General features: G+C 42.7%; 1 pseudogene across 1 annotated transcript; it reads right to left on the reverse strand.

Annotated features, from left to right (window-relative positions):
- Positions 1-1,847: 1,847 nt before the first annotated feature.
- LOC311621075 (ferritin light chain-like) lies at positions 1,848-2,429 on the reverse strand (annotated as a pseudogene). The gene has a single exon. The product of its transcript is annotated as a ferritin light chain-like (transcript).
- Between the last annotated feature and the right edge of the window lie 10,544 nt (positions 2,430-12,973).

Below are 12,973 nucleotides of genomic sequence, written 5' to 3' on the forward strand. Positions count from 1 at the left end.
TGAGACTGTGTTTGTGCAATCACATGTGTTTGATTGTGTGCATGTGGTTGTGTGCATTCAATTGTGTGTGGTTGTCTGTGTGTCCCAGGCCTGCTCAGTGGAAGCCAAGTCCTGCCATCTGTCCGTCCTGTTGGAGTTTTTCTGGCACAGTCCCTCCTGTCTTCAGGAGGAAAGATGAACTAAACACACAGGGAGTGGGTACTGTTTCCTAGGAATTGGGTAACTTGGACTTAGGTTCTCTTGACTGACACAGGACCGTGAAATGCAGAGTGCCACCAGCCACGTCACCTACATACCACACCCCTGTCAGCAGGGCCCCAATCCCACAGACTGGAGCTTCTCACACAGATGCACCCACCACCCGAAGTGACAGATGACACCAGTCGATACGGTAAATGAGGGAAGAAGAGTCCTCACCCGCCCCCAGGACAGCTGCAGGCTCAGCTTGGGGTCCCAGAGTCACAGAGAGTCGTGCTGGTATTTTCTGCTAAGTCTGAAGATGTGCTCTGGGCTCAGCCAACTCATTTCCTGGTCAGGCAGAGAGGTCCCAGCGTCCTCTAAGCCAGGCACGCAGCTGTGTGATTCTGAAAACGAGGATAAAGTCAGCAAATGCTCCCTCCACTGAGACTTTCCATGGAGCCATTCGGGGTCACAGAGTCTGGCGTGGGGGAAGGGCACTGGCTAGCAGGTGGCAGCCTGTCCCAGGGGACATGTGGGATGGGTGTGTCCGTCAAAGGTGATCTATGATGATGCAGTTCTGTGTCCCAGATATTTTATCTTTTCAAAAAGACAAATACACAACGACTATGAGAAACTGTTTAAAAGCTGTGAATGCCTGAAACTTATAAGCCTAGATGTTCCCTGCCTGAGCTTATTGCTGTTCTTTCTATTTTTTCTTTCTTTTCTTTCTTTTTAAAAATATTTTATTGATTTTTTACAGAGGAAGGGAGAGGGATAGAGAGCTAGAAACATCAATGAGAGAGAAACATTGACTAGCTGCCTCCTGCACACACCCCCACTGGGGATGTGCCCTTGACCGGAATCGAACCCGAAACCGCTCAGTCTGAAAACCAATGCTCTATCCACTGAGCAAAACTGGTTTTAGCTCTTTCTTTCTTTCCTCCTTCCCTTCGTTTTTTTTTTTTTAATTTTTTATTAAATTATTATCTGTGTACATATTTTACCATTGGCCTCCCCCCCCCCCCATACATATCAACCCTCCCCAGAGTTTTGTGTCCATTGGTTGTACTTATATGCATGTATACAAGTCCTTCAGTTGATCTCTTATCTCCCCCAGATCTCCCTCCCCTCCCCGCTATAATTTGACAGTCTGCTTGTTGCTTTACTGTCTCTATATCTATCTTTTGGTTCATCAGTTTATAATGTTCTTTATTATGCATAAATGAGTGAGGTCATGTGGTGTTTCTCTTTCATTGTTTTATTTTTGTTTGTTTGTTTGTTTTTTTGTTAATCCTCACCTGAGGATATTTTCCATTGATTTTTAGGGAGAGTGTTAGAGAGAGGGAAAGACAGAGAGAGAAACATTACTGTGAAACACATCAATTGGTTGCATGTACCCCGACCAGGACCCTGGCCAGGGAGGAGCCTGCAACCAAGGTACATGCCCTTGACCAGAATTGAACCCGAGACCTTTTGGTCTGCAGGTCAATACTCTATCCACTGAGCCAAACCGGCTAGAGCCATTGTCGGCAAACTGCAGCTCACGAGTCACATGCGGCTCTATGGCCCCTTGAGTGTGGCTCTTCCACAAAATACCACGGCCTGGGTGAGTCTATTTTGAAGAAGTAGCGTTAGAAGTTTTAAAAAATTGTCTCTCAAAAGAAATTTCAATCGTTGTACTGTTGATATTTGGCTCTGTTGACTAATGAGTTTGCCGACCACTGGGCTAGAACATTGAGGGTGAACCTTTCAAAGAGATACTGGCCCAGCCCAGCCTGGGGGCCAGCCAGCCTGGGGAGGTGAGCCAGGTGCCACCCATCTTCTTGATGAGTTTCACCTCCTCACCAGGAAGTGGTTCTGCAGGAAGTCACAGAGCTGAGGGTCTGTGCGGGTAGAACTCAGGGCCTGCAGCTCCAAAAGGGCCTGGTTTAGGTTCCTCTCCAAGGCCTGGGCGGCTTCCTTGGTGTCCTGAGTTTTGCACACTCATCTTGGGATGCTTCAGGACGTCCTGGAAGAGAATGTGGCCACAGCACTGGTTTTGCACCTTTAAGAGATGCTCAGCTCCCTCGTGCTTCTTCTGCTCCAACTCTTGGAAGAAGAGTGCCCTGGAGTGCCACATCCTCACCAGGGAGGTCGAAATAGAAGCCCAGAGAGAGGTAGGTGTGGGTAGCCAGCAGATGCAGGTCTGCCAGGCAGTTGACCACAGCCTCCACCTTGGTGGAATAATTCTGACAAATTTGGGAGCTCATGGTTGTTTGGCAGCAAGGAGTTAAGGTAGAAACAACAACAACAGTGTGTTGGCTGGTCTTAGAGGTGGTTTTGAACATGGTGACTGGATAAGATGCTGAGAGTGGCCAGAAGCTGAAAGGAGCATCCCTGGGTCTGTTCTGTCCAAACACTATTGAAGCAATAGTTATGAAGTTATAAAAAGTAGTTTGCCCATCCAAGCCACTGGCTGAGGCATCTGGGGAGGGGAAGAGGGTGGTATAGAAGGTGTGAGAGTAAAGAGAAGGTCCCATGCTCTTAGGGTAGAAAACTCTCAGAGTTTTTCTGTGTTTTGAACTTTGAACTTTGTAACTATTGGTGATAGCAAATTTATTAAATTACTTCAAGAGTTGAAATTGCCCGACCTGATGTGGCTCAGTGGTTGAGCATCAACCCAGGAACCAGGAGATCACGGGTTCAACTCCTGGTCAGGTCATATGCCCAGGTTGCAAGCTTGCTCCCTGGTGGGGAGGCCTGCAGGAGGCAGCAGATCAATGATTCTTATCATTGATGTTTTTATCTCTCTCCCTCTCCCTTCCTCTTTGAAATCAACAAAAAATATATTATAAAATCAAATCAAAATCCTAAAAAAAAAGTTGAACCCTAGCTGGTTAGGCTCAGTGAATAGAGCATCAGCCTACGGATTGAAGGGTCCCAAATTCAATTCTGGTCAAGGGCACATGCCCAGGTAAGAGGCATGTAGGAAGCAGCCAATCAATGATTCTCATTGATGTTTCTATCTCTCTCTCCCTCTCCCTTCCTCTCTGAAATCAACAAAAAAATAAATAAAATAAAAATCCACCCATTGTGTTAAAAAAAAAAAAAAAGAGTTGAAATATTTCAGAAGCCCTGGTCTCAAAGGAAGATTAAAATTTCATACTTGGACAGTAGTTCACTTTAAAACACAAAACAATTCTTTTTTAATCCTAAGAATTATTTAATACCAAACGCTGTCTTGAATCATGAGCACCATCAGACCTGCATCCAGAACCTCCCTGTGGGATCTCTTTAGGTGTGTTCTAGGTTCCTGTGTGAAAGCTCTGTTTAAATATGAACTTCATACCACACTTCATACCAGTGTTTATCTTAATAAAACTATATAGATTTATTTTTTAGTTTTTTATTTTATTTCTTTTTAAATATATTTTATTGATTTTGTACAGAGAGGAAGGGAGAGAGATAGAAAGCTAGAAACATCGATGAGAGAGAGTCATCGATCAGCTGCCTCTTGCACATCCCCTATATGCCCGCAACCAAGGTACATGCCCTTGACCGGAATCGAACCCGGGTCCCTTCAGTCCCCAAGCCGACGCTCTATCCATTGAGCCAAACCGGTCTCGGCTATTTTTTAGTTTTTTAGTACAGATAGTAACTTAGGTGAGAGGGAAAGAGAGCTTTCCAGTCACTAATGATACTCATCAGATATGGAGAGTATGTATTCAGTATTAATGATAACGGGTGATAGAGAAAGACGGTTTGCAGTAATAAATGATAGCATCAATGATAGAAAAAGGTTTCTAGCCATAGAGGATAACTCAGGTGATAAAGAAGATTTCCATTAATAAATTAAGTCAGATGATACAGAATAAAGGTTTCCAGTCATAAATGAGATAGAGAAGCAGGTTTTGTGTCATAAACAATAAGTGAAGTAATAGAGAAGGAAGGATCCTAGACATGAATGATAATTCACATGATAGAAAACTCAGGCAATATATAGAGAGGGTTCTTACTCATAAAGAATAAATCAGAGGATAGAAAAGCAAGATTTCTCGTCATAAATGATAAATAGGGTGAGAGGAAAAGTGTCTGATATACATAATTCAGTTAATAGAGGAAGAAGATTTCCAGTCATAGATGATAGGGTGATACAGAAAAAAAGTTTTCCATTTATAAATAATTACTCAGTTGACAGAAAAAGAATCATAAAAGATAAATAAGACGATAGGAAAAAAAAGTGTTTCCAGTTATAAATTATAACTAAGGCGATAGAGAAAGAATGTTTTGGGTTATAAATAGTAACTCATGGGGCAGAGTGCAAAGTTTGAAGTCATAAAAGGTAAGTGAAGTTATTTGGGACACGTTTCTTTGTCTCCTCGTGTTGGCTGCCTCCCTGTGTTGTTCCTATGTATTAGGTAGAGCTGCCATGTCTCCCAGGCCTGGTCGAGTGGCCCCTTATAGTAGGTGTCCTGTAGGGTCCTGTGGCAGAGCCCCCCTCTGTGTGGGCTGTGGACACCTCCTGTTGCTATTGAACCTTGATTGCTGTTGGCACCTCAATGGAAGGGATGTACCCCCAGGCTGATTGGTGTGAGGACCAGCTGTACAGGGGCCAACACTATGGAGCAGAATTTACTTCATCAGGGCTCTGGTCCCTACTGAGCCCACCCCTTAAGTGTGTCCCTTGTAGAGGAGGTTGAATGGCGTTTTGATGTTCACATCAAAATTACAACTAGCCCTAGCCAATTTGGCTCAGTGGATAGTCAGCCTGCTGACTGAAGGGTTCCAGGTTCAATTCCAGTCAAGAACATATACCTTGATTGCAGGCACATCCCCAGTAGGGGTGTGCAGGAGGCAGCTGATGGATGTTTCTCTCTCATCGATGTTTCTAACTCTCTATCCTTCTCCCTTCTTCTCTGTAAAAAAAAAAAAAAAAAAAAAAAAAATCAATAAAATACATTTTAAAAAATTACAACTAAACTATAGAACAGCCATCTTTGAGAACTACGTGGAATCTAGCTGAACAGAAGTCCTGCCACTACTGATATAAAGAGGAACTACATCAAGACTGGTAGGAGAGGTGGAGACAAGGAATGGGCTGGCCTTACACCCATATGTGTTGGGTAAAAATAGGGAGGGATATCTTGGATGCAGATGTCCCCCTCCCTGGGGAGTGAGGGGTCCCGGCTCCATAGCAGGACCCCAGTCCAGGTCTTCAGTGCCAGGAAGAGAACTCCCCATAACTTCTGGTTTTATAAACAAACTTGGATTGCAGCTGAGTGAGACAAAGGGCTGCAGGAGTCCCAGACAGCTCCTCTTAAAGGGCCCATGTGTGGACTTACTCAGACTCACTAGCTCCAAGCTCCAGTGCTGGAGCACCAGGGACGTATGGGGAGGAACCTGGCATGAGAGCGGGGAGAGGACTGGAGGGGCAGCTTTCTTCAAAACAGAAGTGCTGTCAGAGGCCATTGCTCCTTTTCTGGGCCCTCCCCCACAGAGCCAGCAGGAGGGCACCATATCTGAGTCTCCATCAACCTGGCTAACACTGTTCCCCTCCCATGGTGGTTCCCTGAGACCCCATGAAGTATGGTAGCAACCATACTTAGGTAAAAACTGCTGTTTGAATTTTAACCCTGCTATTCTGGCTTTGGCACTCACTTACTTGCTTAAACAATAGGATAGTTGCCTCAGCTTCCAGATTGAGACCTGAAGGCTAAGGCAATTTTCCTGTGCCTGTGGACCAGGACCACAGGAGATTGATTCCCACTGACTCAGTAGCTTTAGGAGTAGAAACTGTAGATAACCTTTAGAGATTAACCGCTCAGCTCTGCTTCTGTACTATCTGCTATTGCAAGATAGGGCCACATTCCAACGTCCAGCAGGATGTGGCTGGGAACGACCCTGTGGGCTGTTCCAAGACTTTATAATTTAGAATTCAGAACAAAGGAAACTTTTTGTGGTTTGGACCTTTAAAAGGACTGCCTACACCTGGAATGGTGCAGTCCTGAGTGTGGCCACCTGCGTGTGGTGCTCTTGCAGCCGTCCTGGCCAGTTCAATAAATCCTTGCCCGCTTTTTTAATCAATTAGCAGCCTCTGGTGGTCTTATTTTGACTCCAGGGTTCGACCCAACTTGCAGCCTCACGTAGGCTGTTTTCAGTGGCTTTTCAATAGAAATGGCCTGTCTTAGTTTATGCTTAGAACTTCCCTAAAAGCATGCTGCATACTTTCTACTAAGTGGCCCCAGACCCAGCATTAGTGGCAGCTGGCCTTGGTTTGTAACTTGACTGCTTCTGGCACCTCCAGGCCCAGCACAATAGTACCGTTTCCCCGAAAATAAGACAGTGTCTTATATTAATTTTTTCTCCCGAAGTTGCACTAGGTCTTATTTTCAGGAGATATCTTATTTTTCCATGCGCTAGGTCTTATTTTCGGGGAAACACGGTAGCTATCTGCAGATTGCTTTGTAGCTCATGCTGGGTGGCCCCTGGCAGGGCATCGCTGGTGGTTGACCTTGGCGTGTACCTCTTGAGATGGCCCAGAGCCAACATATCCTGTAGACAGGACAGCTCCAGACCACATCAGAATGTCATTCAAAAAAATGTTCCAATCGTAAAAAATAACAGGCAATAAAAGTAAAGATATCCAAGCACAAGTGATGAGACAAGGGATGAAGAACAAAGGAAGCCAGTTATCAATGATAACTCAGGTTATAGAGCAGGGGTGGGGAATCTCTTTTCTGCCAAGGGCCATTTGGATATTTATAACATTCTCAGGCCATATAAAATTAACAGCTTAAACATTAGCCTGCTATATTTGATCAAACATTTCATTAACTCACCCCTAATGCCTTGGCAGGGCCAGACCAAATGATTTTTCAGGCCTTATATGGTCTGTGGGCCTGACATTCCCCACCCCTGTTATAAAGAAAGAATATTTTTCAGTTATAATGATAAATCAAATGATATAGAAAGAAAAAATTTCAGTCATAAGTGATGAATAAGATGATAGAGAAAAGTTTTCTAGTCATAAAAGATAACCAACATAAAAAAAATTTCTAGTCGTAAAGGGAACCATGAGGTTCCATCATAAACGATGGAACTCAGTCAATATAAAAATGTTTTCAGTCATAAATGGTAACTCAGGTTATAGATGAAGACGGTGTTCAGTCATAAGTGATGACTCAGGTGATAAATGATATAGTCACAAATGATCATTTAAGGGATAGAAAACAAAATATTTTTAGATATAAATGATGACTCAGGTTATTACAGGTGAAGGTTTTCAGTCATAAATGATAACTAAGGTTACAGAGAAAATAGATTTTCAGTCATAAGTTGTTATTCAGGTTATAGAGGAAGGAGATTTTAAGTTATAAATGATAACATAAATGACAGAGAACATAATTGCTTCAGTCATAAATGATCTCAGGTTATACGAAAAGAATGATTCCATTCATAAATGATAACACAAGTTGGGAACAACATACCCAATAATAAGTTATAATTCAGATGAAGGACAAAATGTTTTAAGTTATAAAGGATAATTCTCAGGTTAAAATGAAAGAAGGTTTTTAGTCATAGCGAAAAATCAGGGCATAGTGGGAGAATGTTTCCTGTCATAAATTATAACTCACTAGAGGCCCGATGTAAGAAATTCATGCAAGGGGCTCAGCTCTCACAGCCCCGGCTTTGTCCGGAATGTCATTCAGCTGTCTGGTCTAATTAGCATATTTCGCTTTTATTATTATAGATGTGATAGAGAAACATTTCTAGCCATAAATAATAACTGATGTGGTAAAGAACAAAAATTTTTCAGTCATAAATAACTCAGGTAAAAGTGGAAGAAGATTTTCAGTTGTAAATAATGAGGCAGGTTATAGAAGAAAAATGTTTTGTCATAATTGATAACTCAGGTTATAGAGAAAGAATGTTTCCTGTCACCATTTATAACTCAGTTGACAGAGAAACATATACAGTAATAAATGATGATTGAGGTGATAGAGCACAAAATGTTTTCAGTTGTAAATGATAGCACAGGTAATAGAGAAACAACATTTCTAGTCATAGATTATAATTCAGATGATAGAGGACAAAATGTTTCCAGTCATAGGTGATAACATAGGTTATAGCAGAAGGTTTTCAGCCATAAATGATAACTCCAGTTATACAGGAAGAATATTTCTGGTCACAAATAAAAACACAGGTGATAGTGAAACATTTCCAGGTATAAATTATTATCAGATGATAGAGGACATAAATGTCAACTCAGGTTATACTGTAAGAATATTTCCAGTCATAAACAATAACTCTGGAGAAAGAGAACACAACGTTGTTAATAACAAATGATAGCTCAGGTGATAGATAAACATTTCTTGTAATAAATGCTATTTAAGATGATAAAGAACAAAATGTTTGCTGTCATAAATGGTAACTCAGATGATTTTTTTTAAAAAAGGTTTTCTATCATAAATAATAATTCAGGTTAAAAAAGAAAGAAGATATTTTTGTAATAAATGACAACTTAGGTGATAAGGGAAGAATGTTTCCAGTCATAAATGATAACTCAAGTGACCCATTACAAATGATGAATAAGATGATAAAGAAACACTTCCCACCATAAATGACAATTCAGTTGATGGAGAACAAAATGTTTTGTCATAAATGATACATCTGATTAGTGTTTCCAGTCATAAATTATATCTCAGTTATAGAGGGAAAAGATTTTTAATCATAAAGAATAACTCAGGTGATAGAGAACAAAATGTTTTCAGTCATATATGGTAGCTCAGGTGACACTGGAAGAATGTTTCCAGTCACAAATAATAATATAGGTGAGAGAGAAAGAACCATTCCAGGTATAAACTATTATTCAGATGATAGAGGTCAAAATGTTTACATCATAAATGGTAACTCAGGGAATAGACGAAGAAAGTTTTCAGTCATAAATAATAAGTGAGGTGATGTAGAAAAAAATGTCAGTAATTAATGACATATCAATTGGAGAGTACCAAGTATTTTTAGTCATAAATAAAACTCAATTTATAGAGGAGGAAGAGTCTAGTCATCAATGACAACTCAGGTTTTAGAGATAGGTTTTCAGTCCTACATGACAATTCACATTAGAGCAGTGGTTCTCAACCTTTCTAATGCCACCACCCTTTAATACAGGCTCTACAGCAGTGGTTCTCAACCTGTGAGTTGCGAACCGTTAGCAGAGTCACCTAAGACCATCAGAAAACACAGATATTTACATTACGATTCATTACCAGTAGCAAAATTACAGTTATAAAGTAGCAACAAAAATAATTTTATGGTTGGGGGTCACCACAACATGAGGAACTGTATTAAGGGCTGAGGTATTAGAAAGGTTGAGAACCACTGCATTAGAGCAAGAATGTTTTCAGTAATAAATAATAACTTAGGATATAGGGAAAAAAGTTTCTAGCCATCAGATGATAGAGGACAAAAAGGTTGTTTTTTTTAACATGATTTTTAGAGAGAGAGGGAAAGAAAAAGATGGATCAGTTGCTTCCCATACTCACTCCACCCGAGGATCGAACCGATAACTTGTTTATGTGCCCTGACTGGGAATCGAACCCACAACCTTTCGGTGTATGGGACAGTGCTCCAACCAACTGCAACACCCAGCCAGAGAGAGGACAAAAAAGTTTTCAGTCATAAATGGTAACTCAGGTTATAGTGGAAGAAGATTTTCAGTCATAAATGGTAAGTCAGGTTACCATTTATTACTGGTAACCATCCCATCCCAGTCATAAATGATAACTCTGGAGAAAGGTCATAATGTTTTCAATAATAAATGATAACTCAGGTAACAGAGAAACAGTTTTAGTCATAAATGTTAAGATGACAGAGAACAAAATGTTTTCAGTCATGCTAACTCTGATGATTGAACAAGATTTTTTCCATCGTAACTGGTAACTCGGGTTATAGAGAACATTTTTCGTCATAAATGACAACTCAGATGATATAGGGAAAATGTTTCAGTCATAAATGATAAGTCAGGTTATAGAGAACAATATTAAGTCATAAATTAGACAGTGAGAGTAAGGCATGAAATTAGAGGGAGACTGTTTCCCATCCTATATAATAAAAGGGTAATATGCAAACAGACTGAACAGCAAAACAATTAAGCAACCAAAGCATAATATGCTAATGATATGCAAAGGCTTTTAAACCACTCACTATGATGTGCACTGACCACCAGAGGGCAGATGCTCGGACTGACTGATCAGGACTGAGCAAGACAGGCCAGACACCCTGGAGTCCTCCCATGGTCCTTCCCTGGCCCAATTGTGCACCATTGGAGTCCTTCAGTCTGGCCTATGCTCTCTCACAATCAGGGCCCCCTCGGGGGATGTTGGAGGGCGGTTTCAGACACAACCCGCAGGCCACTCCCCCTGGGAAGGTGCCAAGGGCAGGGCTCATGGCTGGTGAGCACTGCTGTGCAGCGCGAGCCTCTCCCGATGGGGACTGATTGGGCATGAGCCCGCAGCAGGCACAGTGGGGCCTGGATGAGCAGGAGAGGCAGGTAGGAGCTGCAGGCGGCATTGGACTGCAGTTTCGGCCCAATCCTTGCCGGCCACCCAGAATTCGTGCACTGGGCCTCTATTCATAAGTAAAAACTCAGGTAGTAGAAGAAAAAATATTTCCAGTCATAAATGTTACCTCAGGTAATAGAGAACAAAATGTTTTCAGTAATAAATGGTAATTCAGGTTAGAGGGAGAAGGTTTCCAGTCAAATTTGTAACTCAGGTGATAGAGAATAAAATGTTTTCAGTCATAATGATAACTCAGCTGATTGAGGAAAATTGTCTCAAGTCATAAGACGTCAGGTGATAGAGATACAACATTTCCAGTCACAAATGATAATTCAGGTGACACAAAACGTTTTCAATAATATGATAACTAAAGCTTTGGAGGAAGAAGGTTTTCCGTCATAAATATAATTCAGGTTATAGAGGAAAAGATTGAGGTACTTGAGAAACAAAATTTGAGGTCATAAATAATAATTCAGGTAATAGAACAAAATATTTTCAATTATAAGTAGTAACTCGGGTTATATAGGAGGAAAGTTTTCAGTCATAATAACAACTCAGGTTTTAGGGGAAGAATTTTTCAGTCATAAGATAACTGGTGATAAAGCAAGAATGTATTCAGTCATAAACGATAACTCAGGTGAAAGTAAAATATTTCCAATCCTAAATGAGAATTCAGGTGACAGAAAACAAAATGTTTCCAGTCTTTGTTTTACTTAGGTTATAGAGCAAGAAAGTCATAACTCAGGTGACAGAGAAGCAACATTTCCAGTCATAAATGATAATTCAGGTGATTATACTCCAGTCATGTGATAGCTCAAATTTTGGAGGAAGAAGGTTTCTAGTCATAAATAACCCAGGTTTTAGATGCTGTCAGTCATAAATGAGAACTCAGGTAATAGAGGAAGTGGGTCTCCTGTAACAAATGATAACTCAGGTGGCAGAGAAACATTTCCAGTTATAAAGGATAATTCAGCTGAGTTTTCCAGGAGCCTCATCATGGTGACAGGAGTCACAGCCAGTGCACCGAGAGCCATTGCTGCCTTCCTGGGACAGAGAGTAGGCCTTGAGTGATGCCTCCGATTTGGAAGCTGAGCCTCCAAACGAAAGCCTCACTGGCCTCCATGGCAGGGGCACGTCACCTTCAGTCCTGGGTGTTGTTTAGTGCATTGTGTCCTGTCCACCACAGGTGAGCAGCTTCGGCCCGAGTGCAGGTGTGTGACGTCTGAACTCAGCGATCCCCGTTCTTGCTCAGAGCACAGGGGGTGGCAGGTGGCAGTGTGGGGGCTGTTTTCCGCCTAGGGGTGTGTGTGTGTGGGGGGGTGGTCATCTGCCTTAGCTCTTTGTATCCCACTCCTGACTCCCACAGGCCACATCTACTCGAGGGAGGCGGGAAAAGTAAACGATCAGGGATGACCCCCCTCTTCATACCTTGGTCCTCCCATCTCAAGCAGAGGCCTCCTCTGGAAGGACGGGTGGGTGTGGGGATGGCCTATGTCTCTTCTCTCTACACAAGTCTGGTGAGCTAGGTCCTGAGGAGGCAAGTTCCCATGCCCTGCCCCCATCCCTCCCCTGCAGACACACACACATGCAAGCTCATGAACACACATGGCTTGTAGGGAGGATAGAGGGACTTCTGGGCCTGAACAGAGACACATGGCCAGGCTGGCCACCTCTGCTGACCATCTTTCCATCCTGGGGCCCTAGTGAGCCCAGAACTCCCTCCATCCCATCCCGAAGAGTGGTGTTGCCCTCTAGTGGCCCATGGGCAGATGTGTCAGCTGCACCCACAGACCCCCTAGAACCCTTTCTGGGAAATGGGTCTAGGTCTGGTGAATATTACCAACCCCCCTCTCTGCTCCCCCCAATCTCTCCTCCACTGCCGGCAGAGTCTGGGCTCTAAGGCCCTGCTCACCCCCGTCTTTCTGAGCTCTCTTCCCCATGCCTGCCTCCCTTGCTGTCTATTTCTTTATCCATAATGCCCCAGGCTCTTCCTTTCCTCCCAGACCCCTTCCTTCCACCTGGGTACCTGAACATTGGGCATTTCAGCAGCAACCTGTGAAATGAAGTTGTTTCATGGTCCCTGCCTTCTCCAGCCCCAATACTAGGGTGTGGAGCATCCCATCCCCTTCGCTCCCGGTGCCCAGACCCACCTTTCCCCATTGTAGGGTCTTCAGGAAACCTCAGAACCAGGCTCTGACTCCAAGGCAGAAGTCTCTGGCTCTGGCTCTGGCTAAAGCCAAGGATGGCAGATGGCA

The sequence above is a fragment of the Pipistrellus hanaki genome (genome assembly GCF_964339955.1).
Source record: "Pipistrellus hanaki genome assembly, chromosome: 4".
NCBI classification, from domain to species: Eukaryota; Metazoa; Chordata; class Mammalia; order Chiroptera; family Vespertilionidae; genus Pipistrellus; species Pipistrellus hanaki.